Here is a 22,150-nt window from a genome sequence, read left to right on the forward strand (position 1 = left end):
TTTTCAATTCCAACCCCTATGTAATATTCTGGTAAATTAGGAATGCAATTCTTCTACTTCAGGTTAGTGGTTTACTTGCTGGAATTAAGAGGGGTTTTTGGTCTATTGTATTTGTTTTAATTTCTTTTCTTTTTGCTTGTTTTGTATTTTCTGAATTTCTTATTTCTCTTCAGTCTTTGGCTGTTTATTCTCATTGTATAATTTTATAGTTCTCATTTTATTTTTTCATTTGTTTCTCTTTTCTATGTTTTCAAATTTCTTTAATCTTTCCTTTTTTGTTTTCTCCTATTTTATTCTTTTTATTTTTTTCATTTTCTTTTTTTTTTCCTAATTTTTAAATTTATTTATTTATTTGGGAAGTACTAGATCCTAAACAAGTCCCTCGCAACCTGTGTTTTTCAATTACTGTGGATCAGGAAATTTATTTTTAATTTCTTTTTTTTGTTTTCTTTTTTTTTCCTTCATTACTTTATTTTTTATTTTCTCAGCTTTATTCCTTTTCTTATTTTTCTTTTTATTTACTTTTGCCCATTTTCTATTTTTATTTCTTTTCTAAGTTTTAATTTAATTTTATTATATTATTTTTATCTGAGTCATCAGGTGGACTTGTGGAATTATTTTATTCTGAGGATATATATATATATACAACTTTCTCTATTTTAAACCTTCATTTGGACTCTTTGTCTCCCAGTCTGTCCAACATGCTACAGGATCTCTCAGTCAACTTGGAGGAGGAGGACACCCTTATTGGAAATTACCGACTTCTAAAGACACTTGGAAAGGGTAATTTTGCCAAAGTGAAGCTGGCCCAGCACATCCTTACAGGGAAGGAAGTAGCTGTGAAGATAATCGAGAAGAATGAACAGAACTCCTCCAGCCTCCAGAAACTATCCCGTGAGGTCACCATAATGAAGGGTTTAAATCATCCAAATATAGTGCAATTATATGAAGTCATGGAGACTGAGAAAACTCTCTACATTGCCATGGAGTATGCTAGTGGAGGGGAGCTGTTTGAATACCTAGTGGCTCATGGCAGTATGGCAGAGAAAGAGGCCCGAGCCAAATTCCGCCAGATAGTGTCTGCTGTGCAGTACTGTCACCAGAAGTATATTGTGCACAGAGATTTAAAGTTAGAGAACCTCCTCTTGGATGCTGAAATGAACATAAAGATTTCAGACTTTGGCTTCAGCAGTGAATTAAGTTTTGGTGAAAAGCTGCATACATTCTGTGGCAGTCCCCCTTATGCTGCCCCAGAACTCTTCCAAGGCCAAGAGTACGATGGGCCAGCAGTGGATGTGTGGAGCCTGGGAGTCATCTTGTACACAATGGTCACTGGATCCCTGCCTTTTGTTGGAGAGGACTTGAAGGAGCTCAGGGAGCAAGTACTGAGTGGAAAATACAACATACCCCTCCACATGTCAGTGGAGTGTGAAAACCTGTTGAGGAAATGCCTCGTTCTAAATTCCAGCCAAAGAGGAACATTAGAGCATATTATGAGAGACATGTGGATGAACATAGACCATGAACAAGAACTTGGGCCTTATAAGGAACCACTCCCCAACTGCATGGACCCCTGGCGGACTGACTTGATGGTCTCCATGGGATACACTCGGGAAGAGATTCATGACTCACTGATAGGCCAGAAATATGATGAAGTGATGGCCACCTATCTACTCTTGAGCAATAAGACATGTAACCTGGAGGGCAACACCAGCACCCTGAGGCCCCAACCTTCAGTTAATCTGAACAACAGCTTTAGTCTTTCCCTATCCCACCAGATAAAGCCTCCCATCCCTGCCAACCCCAGGCAGCGGAGTTTCAGTGAACCTGCCCTTCCCACATGGAAGAAGGCCAGTATCATAGCTGACATGCCTGCCAGTACCCTGCCTGGCCTGGAGTGGAAGGACAACAGCCCTGTCCCCTCCATGAACAGTGAGCTCTCAGTCAGCGCAAGTCACAGCCAGGGCCAGCAGGGAGCCACTGGAAGCTGCTTCAACTTCATACAGAAACAATTCTGTTTCAGGTTTGCCAGGAATAACATGGATGTCCCTGAAAACAAAGAATTGGTGGTGATTTTCAAACCTCAGGAGGCCAAGTCACACTCACTGAAATTTACATGGAGAATGAAGAAAACAAGCTCCATGGAGCCACAGGAGATGATGCAGGAGATCTGCCAGGTTCTAGATGCCAATGCCTGCGAGTGGGATCTTAACAAGGATTATGAACTGTTTTGTATGCATGGCACACCAGGACAGGAGGACTTTGTGCAGTGGAGGGTGGAGGTGTGTAGATTGCCCTTCCTGTCTCTTAACAGGGTTAAAATGGAAAGGATATCAGGCACCTCCAGGGCCTTCAAAACCATTGCCTCCAAAATAATAAAGGAGTTAAACTTTTAAAAGGAGTCCAGGAGCCACCTGAGAGACAAAAGCAGGGACCAGCTGGTCCTACCTGGTAGGTGAGCCTTATGCCCCCACCTGGGCAAAACCACAGAGACTGGACAGATGAGTTTCCAGTAGGGCCCTTCTGCCCTCCCCTGTTATGTTTCTGAGGAAGGGAGATGGTTCTGTAGAAATAAACAAAGACAATCCAAATGAGTCTCCCCTTTTTTCATTCTAAAGGTTTCCCATTCCCCTGCCTGCCTAGGATTCTCCACCAAATGAAAGTGATGGGGGTTGGCTTTCTGGCCATCACCAGCTTTTAATAGCCTCTGCGTGTTCTTTAGATTGTCTTCATTTATTTCTACACAGCAATCTCCCCTCTCTGACCCATATGGAAGCAAAGAAGGAGAAGGGGAGGGGGAGGAAAACAGATAGGGGGAGAGGAGTCAGATGGGTGGGAGGATGGGAAGAAGTGGTCCAGGGAAAACATACCAGGACAATCTCTGCAGTTTTGCTGAGGTAGTGGCATTGTGACTGACCAACAGATCCTGGGAGCCTTTTAAAGTTTAAACTCCTTGATGATTTTGGAGGCAATGCTTTTGAAGGCCCCATTTCTATAAGGTCATTACAGGATAGGGGTTACGACTTGAATGTGTCTTTTCTGGCGACAGAATTAAATCCATAACACCCTCACAATAAACTGACTGTCCCTCAGTCTCCCCCTAATTCTCCACCATCTCAAAATCCTCACAATGCCTTATATCTAAAACTGAGGCATCTAGAAATTCCTAGTGATTTAATTTCATGGCACTAACCCTGGCAATTACAAGGTATTCTAATGTCCATGAATATGCCAAGGTTCAGAGTCACTCCCACTCATTGTCTCAATATCCTGACCCCATTAGCTGCAGTCCAAGCTTCTTACCCTGATTTGTTACAATGATAGGTAACCACCTCTGCCCCTAAAACATGAGTTGGGCAGGTCCTCTGGACCTCTGCCACCACCACAGAACAATCTCCACTACACTAATTTGGTGATCCATTGAATTCTGTTCAATTCTCAACAATTCCTGTTGCTTTAAGATAAAAGACACCAAACAACAATCCTGCCCTGGGATCCCTCTTAGCACAAGAGATCTCCTTTCAACTTACAAGAGGTCTTGGTTCTAAAATCCTAGGCAAGTTATTTAAATTAGATGTCATGTTTGATTGATTCCACTGAAATTAAAAGTTCCATGGCTAATCCTCTCCATAAATTCAAAATTCACCATTATTGGAATGGACAGCATTTCAGGGCAATCTGGTAACTGGAATAAATGGAAATGTGTACACTTACTAGTGGACCATGCCACATGGAATATCATTAATTTAACTATGTCAGTTAAAATGGTTAACACCTCCACAATACTGGCTAAAACAAGGAACAAACATCCTACAGCCTGTCATATAAGATTTTTGAAGGAAAGTGTCAAGATCCCCACAATTTATCCTTTTGGTAGACCTATTTATTCTGCCTTTAAGGCAGGTAAAAGTGAATTGCCACTCACCATTACTATAACCTCAGTGCTTTGGTCAAAATACCCATACAATCTTATCAAGATGACAGGATTTTCAAAGGGACCCCAGGAAATATTTTGCCATTCTTGACCTACCAAATATGTTTTATTCTTCTCACATCACTGCAACATACCAGCCTCAATTTGCTTTCTCATTTGAACACATCCAATATACTTTTACCTGTTTGTTAAAGGGATATTTAAACATCTCTCTAGCGGCCCATAATCTTTGATCTGAAGAACTAGACAACATACCCACTTTTGCTTCCACTCACTGCTGGCATTATATGTTATAAAGATGATAGTCCCTTAAAGTCAGATTACGAGGCCATCCAGGCATATCGGATGTCACAGGGATACTGGATGTCACAGATTACAAAGCAGAGGTGAGCTAATGCCCCACATAAAATACAATTTCCACAAAGAAGTGAATACCAGGAGGTGGGAATCATTGGGGCATTCTAGAATCTGTCTTTCATACTCTACATTGTTGTGTTTTTATTACCTAATCTAATATTAATTTTGTATTTTATTACTAGGAGTACAAAATAACAAGAGAATTAGGAAAAAATAAATAGAAAATTCCAGTGAAACTGCAACCAGTGATATAATGACAAGCTCTTCTAACATAATATATAATATCAGAAATACACAATCTCAAAAACAGAAGTGGAAGTTACAGCTATCATGTAAGATATTATGCACACTGAAATGGGTCTCTAGCATCTCATCTTGTCAATATCACCTCTATTATGGGTGAAGAGAGCTGGGAGAAGCTGTTCAAGGGTTCCCACTCCCATTATTCTCTTACCTGGTTAACTTCTCCTCACACTCTAGGGCTCAGTGTAAAGGGCACCTACTCTGGGTACATTCTCTTCCTCAACTACAGTAAGATAACCCCTGTGAGTTTCCACCTCAAACTGCCCAAGTCCCTACTTGTAACATTATTATAAAGGACACATTTGTCAGGGCTACTTTGTCCACCAGAACAGAAACTTCATGCAGAAGAGACAAACCCTTCCTTGATATTGTTCCATCTCCAGAGAAAAGCATAGAGGTGATCCCACAGTAGGTACATCAAATACATGTGTGCAGAGAATAGTCTGAGTTTCCCATTCCTGAAGGCAGAGTCTTGGGGCCAGAAGTTTCCACAGACTCAGTGTCTAGTGACTTCACCTTGAGCAGGAAGTTCCAGAGTGGCAAGAGTTCTCTGCAGCTTCCCCTGAAGGTCTCAGAATTGTCATAGTGTGTAAAGGGAAAGTCCAGTAGTTGTTTTGCAACCTAAGGATAGTTTTCTGGGTCCCACTATTCTTTGAGCCATGAATGACTGTTAAGCCAACAGAGGAAAGTAAAACATTTTACCATAGTGATGGCAACCCAATCTGAGCCCTCCATGTTCCATTCCATAGCCAGGCCAAACCTGACAGAGAAGCATATTTGCAGGACAGTCCTACCCTGCCCAGGATGGTAATGAAGGGAGTAGAGACTCAGCTGAGGAGTCTGATGGATGAGCTCTGGGGTATCTCATCTTATCCTCATCCTCTGAATTCTCATCACAAGTCACATCTGAGCAGCTCTCGGGTACCATGATATCCCACCTTCCCATCTAAGATTCCCCTCAAGTCCCTGCCAAGGTTAAACACCAAATCAATTCATGAATCTGCATGTCTAGGTTCTCTCACCTAGCCTATACTGACTCACTCTCCATTTCTGCATCCCTGGGACAAAATGCCAAACACACTTGCTCCTTGAAGGGTGACTTAAGGAACCATATTATCTGTTGGCATCAGCTGAGTTAAGGGAAGAGCCTTCCTTACTTAATGCAGGTGGGTAGTAGTAACACAGATGGATCAAATAAATATAGGATCCTAAGTTGCTTCTCAGTTTTGGACACTGGCCTGGATCAATACTTGAAAATCCAAAACATCTAGGCAGGCAAAAGACAAGGTGGACTTCTATTGCAGGGCAGATTTTTATAGGTATTTGTAACCCACAGTGACATATGTGGAGGAGAAGTGAGTCAAAATCTCCCTCAGCTGATGTGCCCTGTCTCCATTTCCCTTTCTGTTAGCTTGACAACCAAGACACAAGTCATGCCACTCTAAACCCTGGCTTGTTAGTTTAAGCATTTTCAGATATTTTTAAAATTCAGAATAATCTTAGTCAGGACCTAAGACATGCTATTTGAGATCCATACTTGTTTACAGAAAGATTATCCAGAGGACACTCTTCCCTTGATCAAATGCTTCCTGACACAAATAAGCTATATATGGACATTGCTGTTGTCATCTCTCAGCCACCCAAATATGATGTTCAAATTTCATAGCAAAGCATTTATCTACCTGCATATTATTACCATGCTTATCATCCTCACCAACATCATTAAACTTTTTTTTGCAGTTTGCAGCACCTCATCTTTAATACCCCGAATAGTTTTCTGATTATTATAAAAGATACATAAACATAAGAATATAAAAACTATAGCAGTATGAAAGTAAAACTCACTTGAAATCCTACCACTCAAAGCTAGTTACTGCTAACTATCATGGCCAGCATCTGCCTTTGTACTAGTAAGAATATTAAACATTTTTGAGCAACCTACAAATGCAGGGCCTAGAGTTGGAGAAACAAAATGCAAAGGTCATTGCCAGAGAATTCACTGGCTAACCAGTGAACTTGTGCTAACATATATACATGCTGTCTCATACAAATGCTGAATTTCACTAGGTTTTCACAATACTTACCTCTTACTTTTTGCACTGATGAGGTTTGGAGAGGCTGTGCATGATTTGTTTAAAGTCCTCAGTACAGGTCTCCACAGTTCTCCAATGCCTCTTACTCAGAGAAGCTCTTCTTACTTTGGACAAATGGGTACATCCTGTCCTGTTTGGCCTCTACTGTCTGGAGTTGGTAATTCCATCAGTAAGCTAGTTGCATGTCTACAGAAATAGACTCCTCACAGTCTGACCAGGTCCCATGATAGGGCTTTCCAATTGGCAGGGCAAGAATTTCTTTTTTAAGGATTTTTTATTTATTCCCCCCACCCCCTCCCAACCCCCTCCCCACCCCCAATGTTTTGTGCTTGCTGTCTGCTCATCTTCTTTTTAGGAGGCACAGAAACCAAACCCAGGAACGCCCATTTGGGAAGGAGGTGCCTAATCACTTGAGCCACCTATGATCCCTGTTTGTTGTGTCTCTCATTGTGTTTCCTCACTGTGTGTCTTGGTTGCATCATCTCACTACATCATCTTGTTGCATCAGCTTGCTGTGTTAGCTCACCATGCCGGCCCGTCATGGCAGCTCACTGTCTTGCTCATCTTCTTTAGAAGGCACTGGGAACCAAACCCAGGACCTCCCATGTGATAGGCAGGAAGCCAGCTGCTTGAGCCACATCCACTATCCCAGGGCCAGATTTTTTATGTGAAATTCATGATTCAGTAAAAAAAAGTCTTTAAAAAAGAAAGAAAGAAAGAAAATATATATATGTATAACAGAGAGCACAAGGCATTAATTTTCCATTATTTTCCATTTCGTTCCTCACATTTTCCATCAATGTTCTCTTTCCATGAACAGATTATTGAAAATTGTACTATTGATTGCAATTTAATTTTCAGGATGGCATTTTCAGTGTTTTTAAATCAACATTATTGGTATTCATCAATATAATGAAATTAATATAAAATAACATGCGACTCACACTTCCTGACTTAAAAGCATATTACAAAGCTACAGTAGTCAAAACAACATGGTACAGGCACAAGGATATATATATCAACCAATGCAATTGAAATGAGAGTTCACAAATAGACCCTCATGGCGGTGGACTTGGCCCAGTGGTTAGGGCATCCATCTACCACATGGAAGGTCAGCGGTTCAAACCCCGGGCCTCCTTGACCCATGTGGAGCTGGCCCATGCACAGCGCTGATGCACACAAGGAGTGCCCTGCCACACAGGGGTGTCCTCCGTGTAGGGGAGCCCCACACGCAAGGAGCGCGCCCAGCGCGAAAGAAAGTGCAGCCTGCCCAGGAATGGTGCTGCACACATGGAGAGCTGACATCAGCAAGATGATGCAACAAAAAGAAACACAGATTCCCATGCCGCTGACAACAACAGAGGCGGACAAAGAAGATGCAGCAAATAGACACAGAGAACAGACAACCAGGGTGGAAGGGGGAAGGGAAGAGAAATAAATAAATAAATCTTTAAAAAAAAACAAACAAATAGACCCTCATACTGATGGTCAATCATTTTTTGACAAGGCTGCCAAGTCCACTCAATTGGGAAAGAATAGTCTCCTCCACAAATGGTGCTGGGACAACTGGATATCCATATGCAAAAGAGTGAAGGAGGACCCTTATCACATTATATATAAAAATAACTCAAAATGGATCAAAGAACTAAATTTAAGAACCAAGACTATAAAAATCCTGGAAGAAAAGCACCTTCAGGACCTTGTGTTAGGCAATGGTTTCTTAGATTTACACACAAAGCACAAGCACCAAAGAAAAAATATATATAAATGGGACCTTATCAAAATTAAAAACTTTTGTGCATCCAAGTTCTTTATTATTAAAGTGAAAAGACAACCTACTCAATGAAAGAAAATATTTGGAAATCACATATATGCTAAGGGTTTAATATCTGGACTATAAAAAGAAATCTTACAACTCAACAATAAAAAGACAGTCCCTTTAAAAAATGGGCAAAAGACTTGAATAGACATTTCTCCAAAGATGGTATTGAAAGAAATGAAAATCAAAACCGAAATGAGATACCATTTCACACCCACTAGAATGGTGGAATACTATTTTAAAAACCCAGAAAATTACAAGTGTTAGAGAGGAGGTGGAGAAATTGGAATACTCATTGTTACTGGGAATGTAAAATGGTGCAGCACCTGTGGAAAACATTGTGGCAGTTCCTAAGAAAGCTAAAGTATAGAATTACCATATAACCCCAGCAACACCTCTACTAGGTATACTAGGTATATACGTAGAAGAATTGAAACGGGGACTCAAAGATACATTTGCACACCAAGGTCAAAAACATGGAAGCAACCCAAGTGTCCATCAACTGATGAGTGGATAAATAAAATGTGGTATATACATATCATGGAATATTATTTAGAAGTAAAAATGAATGAAGTTCTGATAAATGCAACAACATGGACAAACCTTGACGACATCATGTTTAGTGAAATAAGCCAGACAGAAAGGACAAATATTGTATTATCTCAGTGATATGAAATTAGAATAAGAAAACTCATAGAGTCAGAATCTAGAATATAGGTTACCAGGGGCCAGGGTGGGGGTAGGGAATGGGGACTTAATGCTTAAATTGCAGAGTTTCTATTTGGGTTGATTGAAAATTTTGGTAATGAATGGTGGTGATGGTAGAAAAACACTGTGAATGTAATTAACAGCATTGAATTATATATGTGGCATGGTTAAAGGGGGAAATTTTAGGTTGTAAATATGTTACTAGAATAAAAATTTCTTTTAAAAAAGACCATACAATACAAACAGTGAATCCTATTGTAAACTATGGACTAAGAGTACTAGTATAAAAATGTTCTTTCATGAACTCCAACAAATATACCATACTAATGCAGGTGTTAATAATAGTGGTTTATGGGGACTCCATTTCATGCAAGATTTTTCTGTGAACCTACAACTTCTGTAATAAAAATAGATAAATAAAAATAAAAAAGATTCAGAATGATAGCTTCATTGTGGAGAGGGAGACTGAGGCACTAGTACATGTGGCTCACTCCACAGGGATGCCCTGAAGCTTCAGCTTGTCAAGTACAAAGGGCTGACTGATGATCTTGCTGACAAGGGACTTCCAGCATGTGAGACATCTCCTTCAGCATGTGAGAAGGCATGGCAGTGCCTTGGGGGACATGTCATCCATGAGTCTTGGGCAGAGGTAAAACTGTCCTAGCTTTTTCAGCTTAAGAGCAAGAAATATGCTCACATTTTTAACACAAGACCTTTGAGTGTGTGATTTGGAATTGTTATAGTGATAAAAAGAAACAGGAAGATCAGTGAAAGATTCTGAGTTCCTGGGGCAACAGGCTAAAAACATAGGCCCTAAAGTCTTTGGTGGGGGTGTGTAGGATATTCATTAAAAACAGATACATTAGCACTTTGATTTTCCAGTTTCTACCCCCTTAACACACGTGTATATGCACATAATGAATGCATGCGCATACATGTGCAGAGACATATACACAAACACACACAAAATTTCCTGCCCCAGATCCAAGGCTGGGCTGGTAACATCCCCTTTCCCACAGTGTTCTGTTTTCTTTTGAAACCAGGTTCTAGTATTTGAGTTACACTGACTTCAAATAATTAAACAACTTTCCATCATTTTCTCTCATTAGACATTCTAGGTTTGTTTAGAAGTATAGCAATCTCTATGTATGCTCTAAGTATATATCATGTTTTATGCAAATGTCGGCTCATATGGAAATGTATATTTGCTTACTAATTTATTTACTTATTAGTACACAGACTGCTTTACATTCTTACTAAATATTCTTTAAACATTGGGTTTTCAAAACTTTATCAAATGGATGCATTCCAATATATCTAAATATTCCCTTAATGGTGAATATGCAGACTATTCACTCTAATGTAAAAAGTAAGTCTCTAATAACTAAAGACTTTTATCCTTTTTATCAGTTAATTCATTTGACAAATATTTATTGAGCACATAATAATTATGATGGTAAAATCAGCATACACAAGAATGTCCCTGGAGAAATGGGACATATAGTCATTCTCTGCATATGTATTAGTTTTTTCCTATTTATATAAAAATGGGTTGGTTCAAATGTATTTTACTTATTATAAATGCACCTGTGGCAGTTTGAAATTATTTTATGAATCCCAAAAAGAGAAATATTATGTTTGTAAACTAATCTATTCCTCTGGGTATGATATCCTTTGAATGCATTAAATTCAGTTGTGGGGCCTTTAATTTGATTATTTGATAAAAGCAATTTAGGGCAGGGTTTCTTAACCTTTTTTGTTCACAGGCCCCTTTGCTAGTTAGGCCAAAACCATGGACCCCTTCTCAGAATGCAGCAGAAGATAGTTTTATGATCTTTATGTCTTTAAGTTAAATTTTAGGATTATTCAAAATTATGTTTTACAACTTTCCCATAATTTCAATACCTGTTAACCTAACACTGTTCAACATCTGTTCAAATGGTCATTCTTGGCAAACATTTAGCAATTCAAGTTTTCCCAAGGCATTATAAAACCATCTCTACCATCCTTACCAACATTTTTGCAGGCAGGTATCTACTACACTCAGAGCATGCTACACCAAAATAGAAATCATACTGGGAAGTGGATGTGGCTTTTAATTTTGATAAGGTCCCATTTATGTATATTTTTTATAAGATCCCATTTATATATATTTTATATCTCCAGTTGGGGGAGAGGGATAAATTTTAAAAATAAATAAATCTTCAAAAAAATGATAGTAAGTCCACACTATAAACTGTATATTATTTAACAAATACATTAAATCTGCATCAACACATTCCCACAAGAATAATGTTTTTTTTGTAATTTTCAATTCAAGCCCACAGACCCCCCTGAAATCTTTCCCCAAGGGATCCATGGACCCCTGGTTAAGAACTCCTGCTTTAGGGCTTTTGATTAGACTATGCCAGTGAGGCATGACACAGGTTGAGTCTCTGCCTCCTTGCTGGGTCTGATATAAATGGAAACACAAGGGAAGTGGATTTGGCTCAATTATAGAGCATCTGCCTACCACATGGGAGGTCCAGCGTTCAAAACCAGGGCCTCCCGACCCGTGTGATGAGCTGGCCCACACACAGTGCTGATGTGCACAAGGAGTGCCCTACCATACAGGGGTGTCCCCCGGGTAGGGAAGCCCCATGCGCAAGGAGTGTGCCCCGAAAAGAGAGCTGCCCCATGCAAAAATAGTGCAGCCAGCTCAGGAATGGTGTCACACACACACAGAGCTGATGCAGCAAGATGATGCAACAAAAAGAGACACAGATTCCCCTTGCCACAGCTGACGAGAATACAAGCGGATACTTAAAAACATACAGAGAGCAGACAACTGGGAGGGGGATGGGGGGGGAGGGAAGAGAAATAAATTTAAAAATAAATAAATCTTAAAAAAAAAAAAAAAGAACTCAGACAGATACAGGAAAAAGAAGTCACCATGTTTGATCCTGCCATGTAAGAGAAAGAATCACTTAAGCAGGAACCCCAAGAGGTTGGGCCCACGAAGCAGCTAAAGAGAAGACGGTGAGTCTAAGGGGAAGGCTGAAACCTTGGGAGAGATCTGCGGCCATCTTGCTTCACTGCATGGAACATGCCAGGATCAACAATAGCTGACTTTGGTGAGAAAGCATCTCAGATGGTGCCTTGGTTTGGACTTTTCACTGCCTTGGAACTGTAAGCTTTTACCCCAAATAAATACCATTTATAAAAGCCAGCATATTTCTACTACTTTGCATCAGCAACCCTTTGGCAAACTAAAACAGCACCCTTTGTATGTGATCAGTTGAGTTTTAACAAATGTATTTGGTTGTATAACCACCACCACTGTTAAGACACAGGATTATTTGCCTCACCCCTAAAAGTGCTGAGGTGCCTCACTGTAGTCAAGCACCTCCTCTGGCAACTGTCAATCTGCCTGTTCCTATAGTTTTCCCTTTTCTATATTGTCATAAAAATAGAATCATACAGTATGGAGACATTTGTGTCTGGCTTCTTAATATAATGCTTTTGAGATTCATTCATCTTGTGGGAGATGTATTAATAGTTATGTTTTTTTGCCACTGAATAGAATTCCATTGTATGAATACCCATTCACTGATAAGCATATGGGTTGTTTATTAATTTCCTAGGGCTGCCCTAAAAAAGTACTACAAACCAGATGGTTTAAAACAACAGAAATTTATTCTTTCACAGTTTTAGAGGCCAGAAGTCCAAAAGCAAGGTGTCCACAAGATCATTCTCTCTGAAATCTGTAGGAAAGAGTCCTTGCTTGCCTTTCCTAGCTTCTGATGGTTTGCTGGCAACCCTTGGCTTTACCAAGCTGCAGCACTTCAATCTCTGCCTCTGTTTTCACATAGCTGTCTTCTCTCTTTGGCTGTCTCTTCTCTTCTTCAAATAAGGACATCAGTCATATTGGACTAGTGGCAAATCCTACTCAACTATAACATCAATGTAATTCTATCCACAAGGATAGATAAAGTCACATTTTGAGGTACTGTGTTGGAGATTTGGGCCCGAAGGGTATTGGGAATGAAAGAAAGAGAAAAAGAATGAAGGAAAGAGCAAGAAAGAGAAAGAAAGAGAGAGCTGGGATCAGGGGGGCTGCAAGTAGAGACTCATTAGACAACTTTATTGTTTACAAGGGGCTCTATATATACCCCAGTCTACCCGAGAACAAGCAGCAACATGCAGTTAACTATCAGCATTACTCATAGTCTAAGGAATTAAAAAAATCTTATCTCAAGGTACAACATCTAAGTGTTCTATTTACTACAAAAGGTATGTGTTCATCTTTTCTTTCAGCCTTTAACAGCTTCATCCTGTTTGCCGGGAACTCTTTTTTTAAAAAAAAAAACTAACCACCAAACAGTTTTTTTAGATTTATTTATTTATTTACCCCCACTTCCCCTCCCCCCCCGTTGTCTGTTCTCTGTGTCTATTTGCTGTGTCTTCTTTGTCCAGTTCTGCCCCGCCGCACAGGAATCTGTGTTTCTTTTTGTTGCGTCACCGCATTTCTTAGGTTGCAAGCATAGCCATGGAAACAGCATATCTCTCCTTGTGAGAACACTGTGCCTCAGTTTCCAACAGTACTGGGGGATAAGATTTCAACATATATTTTGGGGTGATACAATTCAGGCCTTCACAGGCTATTCCTAGTTTTGAGCTTTTATAAATAAAGTTGCTATGAACAAAAACATGCATGTCTTTATAAAGACACAGGCCTTTATTACTCTAGGGTAAATATCTAGGAGTGGGATTGCTGGGTTATATAGTTAAGTGTACATTTAACTTTATAAAAAATTGTCAAAGAGTATTTCAAAGTGACTCTACCGTTTTGCATTCCTACCAGCAATGTATGAGAGTTCTAGTTGACCTGTGGTATGGTCAAGTAGTTTTAGCCATTCTAGTGGTGTATACTGATAGTTCATTGTGGTTTTAATTTGCAATTTAAATTTATCAATGCCTTCATCTTCCTTTAGCAAGCTCAGTTTTTTTTAGTTTCCATCCCAGTGCCCAAACCCACAGCACCTGCAGTCCATGGATATCTTTTATCATATTAGGTCTGAGTTGACATGAACATGTATTCCTTTCCTCTTCTTTCTCTCTTCTCTATTTTTATCTTTCTTACCTTTCACCATCCCCCTCTCTCCACCTTCCCACATTCCTTCATTGCCCTTACTGCTTATCTAATAAATCTGTAAACTAATTTCTTATCTTTACTTCCCAAGTCTCTTGTATTCAACAAGTATTTATTCAGTTAGGCAATGTGTAGGTGCTGCTGAGAATACAGACGTATCATTGCCCTCATGGAGAACACATTCTACAAAGAGAAAGAGACCAGCAACATAAATTATGTAGTATGCTAAAAGGTGGTTAAGTGTTGTAGATACAAATATGGCAAGGGATGAGAATAAGGAAGGACACAAGAGTTACAACTTTAAGTAGTGTGGTTCAGTGCGAGCCCCACTAAGAAGATATTTGAGCAGAGATTTGAGGAGATGACCAAGAAAGCTACACAGGTCATGAAGGACCATTGTCAGGATTTTAGCTTCCAGAAATCCTTCTCCTGGTATTTGTTATTGTTATTCTTTCTTATGTCTTTGGGAACATGACACTTATTTTAAATCTTGATATCCTATTTCATTCATTCTGATTTATGTTGTTGGAAAGGTTCTGTCTGAGGCCTCTTTTCTCAAGTTTCTATTTACTTTTTTTATTTTCGCTATCATTCCCAGGGAAATCACTTGTGTTACTCCTGCGAATTTAAATATTTGTTGGGGGGAGTGAGGGTGAGGGGTGAGGCAGAGGGTAGATCTGCCCAGGAACAGGGTCCCAGGTTTTATTAGGCAGTGAATTCCACCCTCTTCTGTTGCTTTGTTCCAACTGGGTGACTGTAGGCTCCAACCCCAATCTCCTTTCATCTTTTCCTAAAATGAATTTTTACAAATTGTTTATCTTTCCACCAATAGACCTAGGAACTAGAGGGAAATAAGGAGAAAAGGAAAGAATGCTCGAATATAGCCGCCCGTTGTTACATAACAAACTCAGCTTTCCTTGAACTGCCTTATTATTATCTTTATTTTTCTAACTCTCAGTAGTGACTGGACACACAGCAGTCCAGCTAGGGAAATAAGGAAGAACAAAAAGAGCAAACTCAAAAGCTCTTTTGCAAAATATTCTTTCATGTGGAAGCCTAGTCCTCTCTCTGCCCTGGATGCTGCTTTATCACATGTAAACTAAGTCTCTACAGCCTTGATTCTCCACTCATGCCTACCATCCCCTTCCCTCCTTTTTTGCATTATTCCCTTGGATCCATGCTTGTCCCTTTGCTGAAAATGTTTCTTAGAGGAGTTGGGGGTGAGATCCAGCAGTGCATACTGGTTTACTGTTCTCCCTGGGGTTCTCCCAGTCACTCTTCAGACCTCTGCAAAAGGTCTTTTTTCATTACCTCCTGAAAGGCTCTGGTCAATGGTAAGGACAATGTTCTTCTAACCACTTCACAGGTACATTTTACTTTCTGTCTGACCTCAGCAACAATGGAAAGTACTGGCAACTTCCTTCATGAAAATGTCATCCCCAGAATGTCCTTGGGGGACCCTTGCCCACCTTCAGGATACACCCACCAATTGTTCCAACTCAGAGAAGAGAAAGATTCAACTTTAGTGGACAAGTTCTGCCCAAAATGGTGAAGGAAGAGTCCATGGTATGTTTCAATTTAGGGTTCTGGAGGAACATTTCTTTTATGCTATCCTCAGAATATCTTACAATGCCAAAGTCTAAAGGAGGTCCCATCAGAAGTGACAGAGAGTGGTAATGGTCAGGGCCTGTCAGCAGTTCCAAGAGTTTATTTCATTCTTTTAACTTTTCTGTATTTAGGTCACTATCAGCAATAGATATGTATTTATTTCACGATAATAGCAAGTTTTGGGAAACGGACTTGGCCCAGTGGTTAGGGCATCCATCTACCACATGGGAGGTCCGCGGTTCAAACCCCGGGCCTCCTTGACTCGTGTGGAGATGGCCCATGCACAGTGCTGATGTGTGCAAGGAGTGCCCTACCACGCAGGGGTGTCCCCCGCGTAGGGGAGCCCCACGCACAAGGGGTGCACCCCGTAAGGAGAGCCGCCCAGCGCGAAAGAAAGTGCAGCCTGCCCAGGAATGGCGCCGCCCACAGTTCCCGTGCTGCTGATGACAACAGAAGCGGACCAAGAAACAAGACGCAGCAAATAGACACAGAGAACAGACAACCAGGGGAGGGGGAGAATTAAATAAATAAATATTAAAAAAAAAAAAAGCAAGTTTTGACAACACCATAGAGGTGAGAAAAAAATTAGTAGTTGCAAAAGAGGAGGTATAGGAGGGGGATGCATATATAAAGGAGTAGCACGAAGGAGATCCTTTGTGGTAATGGAATAGTTCTGTGTCTTGACTATACTGGAAGTTACACAAACTTAGACAAGGGATAAAATACACATACGTATACACACACATGCACACAAATGAATGCATGTGAAAAATGTTGAAAACGTCTAGTTAACAATATTGTACCAGTGTCAATTTCCTGGTTTTGATATTATACTATAGTTATATAAGATGTCACCATTCTGGGAAGCTAGCTGAAGTGACCATGGGACCCTATGTATTATTTTTGCAACTTTCTGTGAGTCTGTAATTATTTCAAAATTAAAAGTTTAGAAAAATAAGTGTTATTGAGGAAAATAGAAAACTATAATCCAAAATTTGGGAAAACAACAAAAAGATAATTATCTAAATCTGGAATGTCATGCTAGAATTTTTTAAAAAATAACCCAATCTGACTTAATAAGGATTTGTAACTTTATCTAAAATTAATTAGGATCCAGATTTTTTAAACCTTTGAATTTAGGTAAAGATGGAGAAAACAGGTAAGAAGTAAAGGAGAGAAGATAATCCCAAAGTTTACAGTTTTATTAACCTATAGGCTATTAATCAGCCTTGTATCTAACTTAATCTTAATTCAAGATTTTTCTCCACTGCCTATATAAATCTCACTTCCTTACAACCTCATTGAATTAGCTTTACTATTCTGCTTGCTCCTTTATTAATGAGATAAATAAAATTTGGCATTGCTCACTATCTGTTTGTATGATAATTTTTTAATAATTTCATGTATGCTTTACTACTACTTGGAGGTACCACTGAGATGTACTTAACTCATGAGGAATCACTGGAATAGTCCATATATCAAGGAACAATAACTACACTTTTGAGATCCTGACCTTCAAGATTCATGAAGTTTTTTTTTTATATGTAGAACATGAGACTTATTTCCAGAGCATGTACATGTCAAAGCCCCATGGTCATTTACATGTCTAAAACAGACCTACCTTCACATCAGAACAAATCTATCCTTCTCACACAAACTGCCAGCTTAATGACTTACTGCTATATAAAAGATAAAATATATGTAACTGGAAACTTTCTTCTGGGAAAGTCATTAAAATGTACCAAGGAAAACCTCCTGTGAAACACTGCTTTAAGTAAGAGATAAATTTCACCTAATATTCCTAATCAAGGTGAAACCTGGAATAAATCAGAAATTCAAATTTGGTTCCCAAAAAAGACATTAAAAATTGGAAAGGAAGAATTAAATTGTCTTTATGTTCACAGACATGATGGTATCCATAGAAAATCCAAAGTAATTTTTTAAAATACAAGAACTAATAAGTGAATTTTCAATAATGGAAAACGCAAAGCCATGATTCAAAATTAGTTAAAATCTATACTAGCAACAAATGGAAAGTAAAATTTCATAAAAAGATATTATTTACAGTAAAATTTTAAAAGTAACTAGAAATATATTTAACAAACTGAAAATGCTATATAAAAAAAAACTCAAAATTATGCTGGGGTGAATCAAAAGACTAAATAGGAGAAATGTACCATGATTACAGATAGGAAGAATCACCATTAAGATGTTAATTATATCCAAATTGACAGATAGACTCATCACAAATCCCAATCAAAACTCCAGTGGGTGTTTAGGCAGAAATTAAGTGATTTTAATTTATATGTATATGTGAAGGACCTAGAAAAGCCCTGGTAGTCTTGAAATTTTCTGTAAAGCTACAGTCATTAAAACCATGCAGTATCTATATAAGGACAGACAAATAGATCAGTGGAACATAATAAAAATTTCAGAAATAAAACATACACTGTCACTTGATTTCCCACAGTGAAATTCAATGGGAAAAAGTCTTTTCAGTAAGTGGTAGTAGAGCAAGTAGATAATTGTACAGGGAGAGAAAAAGGAAACTTGACCCCCTACCTTGCACAGTATACAAAATCAGCTTAAGATGGATTATATACTCAAATGTGAGAGTCAAAACAAGAAAGCTAGAAAAAGAATCTCTGGGGATGGATAAGACTCAAGCTGTTGAGCGCTTGCCTCCCATGAGAGGTCCTGGATTTGGTTCCTGGTGCCTCCTAAAGAAGACAAGCAAAACAAGCAGACATTGAGCAAAAACAACAAGCAGACAATGAGCAAAAACAAATGAGCAGGGAGCAGATGTAGCTCAAGCAGTTGAGAGCCCACCTCCCACATGGGGAGTCCCAGGTTCAGTTCCTGGTGCCTCCTAAGGGAAAAAATAAAAATAATGAGCAGACAACAAGCACAAACAATGAGCAAAACAACAAGCAAAAACAACGAACAAAACAGACAAGGGAGCCATCTCAGGGGGTGGAGGTGGGGGAAGAATATCTTCATGACTTTGGCAATAAATTTTTAAATGTCTGCTCATCAAAAGATACCAGTAAGAAAGTGAAAGCCAAGCCACAAGTTGTGGCAAAGGACAAAGGAATTTAAACAATATATATATTTCTGAGTGAAAGAGTAGATGGCCCTTCAGCCTCCACATGTTCCCATCAGCATTTGCATGCTCTTTAGAAAATCATCATGGATACTTTGCATTCTCTCAGAGGTAAGCACTGCCTTAAATAAACCCAAGTCTCCCAGTTTAAGGAGCTCTGTACTTACTCGGCCATATAAAAGATAACAATTGCTTCCTCAGGCCAATCTAGAGCCCACAACCACTCAGCCCAACTCCTGATAATGGAGGTAGGAAAGAGGTGCTAAGAGAGCAGATTTGCATAATGCATACAAATATTATACCCTTCACTAAGTGACTCAGCTTATCAGAAAACAGCCAGCGGAGACTCCAGCATAGCTGGGGAACTAAGGAACCCTTGGGATGTCCACACCATGGCTAGGACTCCTCTCCTCCTCCTCCTCTTCACTCACTACCCAGGTTTAACAGAGATCTCAGAGAATGGCCTTCAGAGTGATCCCTCTGTCTTCCTTCCTCAGACCTAACATGCATATATCTGTTTTTAATTTTAGGAGACCCTTCTCAGGCTGTGGCAAATCAGGAGCCCTCATTATGTCCACCAAAGGAACAGTCATCCTTACCTGTAGCTCCAGTACTGGAACAGTCACCAACTGCCATTCTATCCAATTTGATTTCAGCAGAAATCTGGACAACTGATTTATGACACACACAACAGATACTTATGGACCCGAGCGAGCGCAATTCTCAGGCTCCATCCCTGAGGGCAAAGCTCCCTTCACTCTATCAGGGGCCCAGCCCAAGGACAAGAATGAGCACTACTGCTGGCTGCACTAGTTTGTAAATTTGTTTTATTCAACTAGTACAACTTAGCAATTCTGAATCTATGTAACGTACATTCTAGAATTAAGCCAATAAGAAAATACATTGCAGTTAATGGGAGCTAGTTTTTTCACTAAAAGAGAAGGCAGATATACTATTGAAAAGGCTAGAATGAATCTGTGAGTTTTGAATTAAATCCCAGGTATCAATATAAATTACTTTAATAGATAGATATAAAATACAATAAGCATATGTATATAGGCAGGTTTACATATATATTCCTACGCTTGTCAGATGAGGAGTTTCTTTCACAAATACTGGATATAAATATTTGTATATAAAGATTATGTTATCATCATCAGAGGTAAATCCAGATATTAGAACAGGGAAAGGGTGTTTCACAGCCTCTCGAGCATGTTGGCATTTTGAAACACAGGAAGTTCTAGGTATAGCTAAGCCCTGAGACCAGGATATCTGACCTAGATTCCCAGAAGATTATTATTCAAATACCATACTTAACGTATCCTGTTGTAGTAATTATCAGAATATATTTGAATTGTCTATTTGCCCTTCCAGACACAGTTATATGTCCCAACCATTCCACAATGGCCAGATTAGTAGAATGAATTATTGGTTCCAAATGTTGTTCCTACCTGTTTCCATGCTTTAGTCATGTAACTTCGTGGTTCCCTGGGAAAGTGTATGTCCCCCACTATGCACCTCTTGACTTTGGGCTTATACTTGCTTTGACCTTATACAAACCAAAGCTTAAAATGTTCTTGCACCATTTACTTCCCTTATCACCAAGAAAACTATCTCCTGTTTAATATCTGGTCCTTCACTCTGGGCTCCAAAATGAACCACTCATGTGAGTAATCAATGCTGATATTTGTGGTTGTTATGCCATACATAACCAATACATGTGATATAGAGAAAATTCTGGATATTGGTCTATCCGTGAGCACATGCAGGCTTGTATGCTTGAATAGCAGGTCCAACATGCTTTTAATTGAATTTTATAAACAATTAAAAAGGAAGATTCATATTTGGTGAGTTTCTTTGGTTCAAGAGCAGTAAAAAAAAAAACAGTGAGAGAGTCCAGGCCTAGGACAGTTTGAACTAAGTGCCTGAGAGATCCTTCCTTCTATGCTGGCCCTGCAGCATCGTAACAGGCCAAGAAACTTGACAGTGACTTATTGGAGGTAATGGGAACAATGTAAGTTTGGTCTGTGGGTGATTCGATGTCTATATTTATCTGTTTATCTATCTATCTATCTATCTACCTACCTATCATACATACATAATTTTTACCATTCCACATGTCCTTCCATTCTCTAAAATGAATTTGTACACTTGAATTAGAAATAATTGCTATAATTAAAACATTGGATAAAATTACAACTTTAAAGAAAAAAATAAAAATGTATAAATTCTCCAAAGTCCCATCAGTCAAAAAAGGTGAAAGACTCTCACATACAAGGGTTCAATCCCTGGTACCTCCTGAAAAAACAGGCAAAAAAAAAAATATATTACAGGTGGCAATTGAATTGTCATAGAAAACTTTGAAAGCAAAAGAAATGAATATTAATAATCCCCAAACATTGCATATATGTTTTCTCTAATTCCGCCATTTTGCTAAATTTTTAATGTACCCTCAGATTTGTTTTTGTTCTTTAATTTTATTTTGCTTTCAACTTTTATTTCATCATCACCTGTGGATCCCATATTTTTAAATTTATTTTCCCACAAAATACTAGGGGAAAATTAATAAGCATTTAATCTAAAATCCTCATTTATGTCTGAGGCTCAAACTTTCATGTATCCATCCATCCATCCCTTCATAAATCAATTCATACAACCAGTAAACATTTTATTGAGGACCATTGTGGATAAAAATTATATTGGGTTGGTCTAGGAGAGCTTAAATAACAAAGACAAATAAGAGGGGTCCCTTCTCTAGAGGCGATCACATTCAAGGATACTATACATAAAGTATAAACTGATATGCTAAATTATTAATTCAAAGAATAAACAAAGATCTGTGAAAGCAACAACACTTTTCTGGGGAAATTAAGAAAGAATTCACCTAAGTAGGACATGCACGTGGGGTCTTGGAAAAGGAGGAGTTGACACGTGAAGAGGGAAGAATGCTACCCCTAAAAGTGAGGCTGCCACTGACAAAGTGCTACAGATGCCCTTGGTGTTGAGAGGTAGATCAAAGGTGGGGGACCACAGAAGAAAGATGTGGGCCTAGGTAACTTATCTAAGGTCAGGAATGAATTGCTTCCCTTTCTTG

At 39.1% G+C, this 22,150-nt stretch overlaps 1 pseudogene; it reads left to right on the top strand.

The window, feature by feature from the left end:
- The first annotated feature begins 701 nt into the window (after nt 1–701).
- LOC101425513 (serine/threonine-protein kinase MARK2 pseudogene) lies at nt 702–2,396 on the top strand (annotated as a pseudogene).
- Nucleotides 2,397–22,150: the final 19,754 nt, after the last annotated feature.

The sequence above is a fragment of the Dasypus novemcinctus genome, chromosome 19 (genome assembly GCF_030445035.2).
Source record: "Dasypus novemcinctus isolate mDasNov1 chromosome 19, mDasNov1.1.hap2, whole genome shotgun sequence".
Lineage (NCBI taxonomy): Eukaryota > Metazoa > Chordata > Mammalia > Cingulata > Dasypodidae > Dasypus > Dasypus novemcinctus.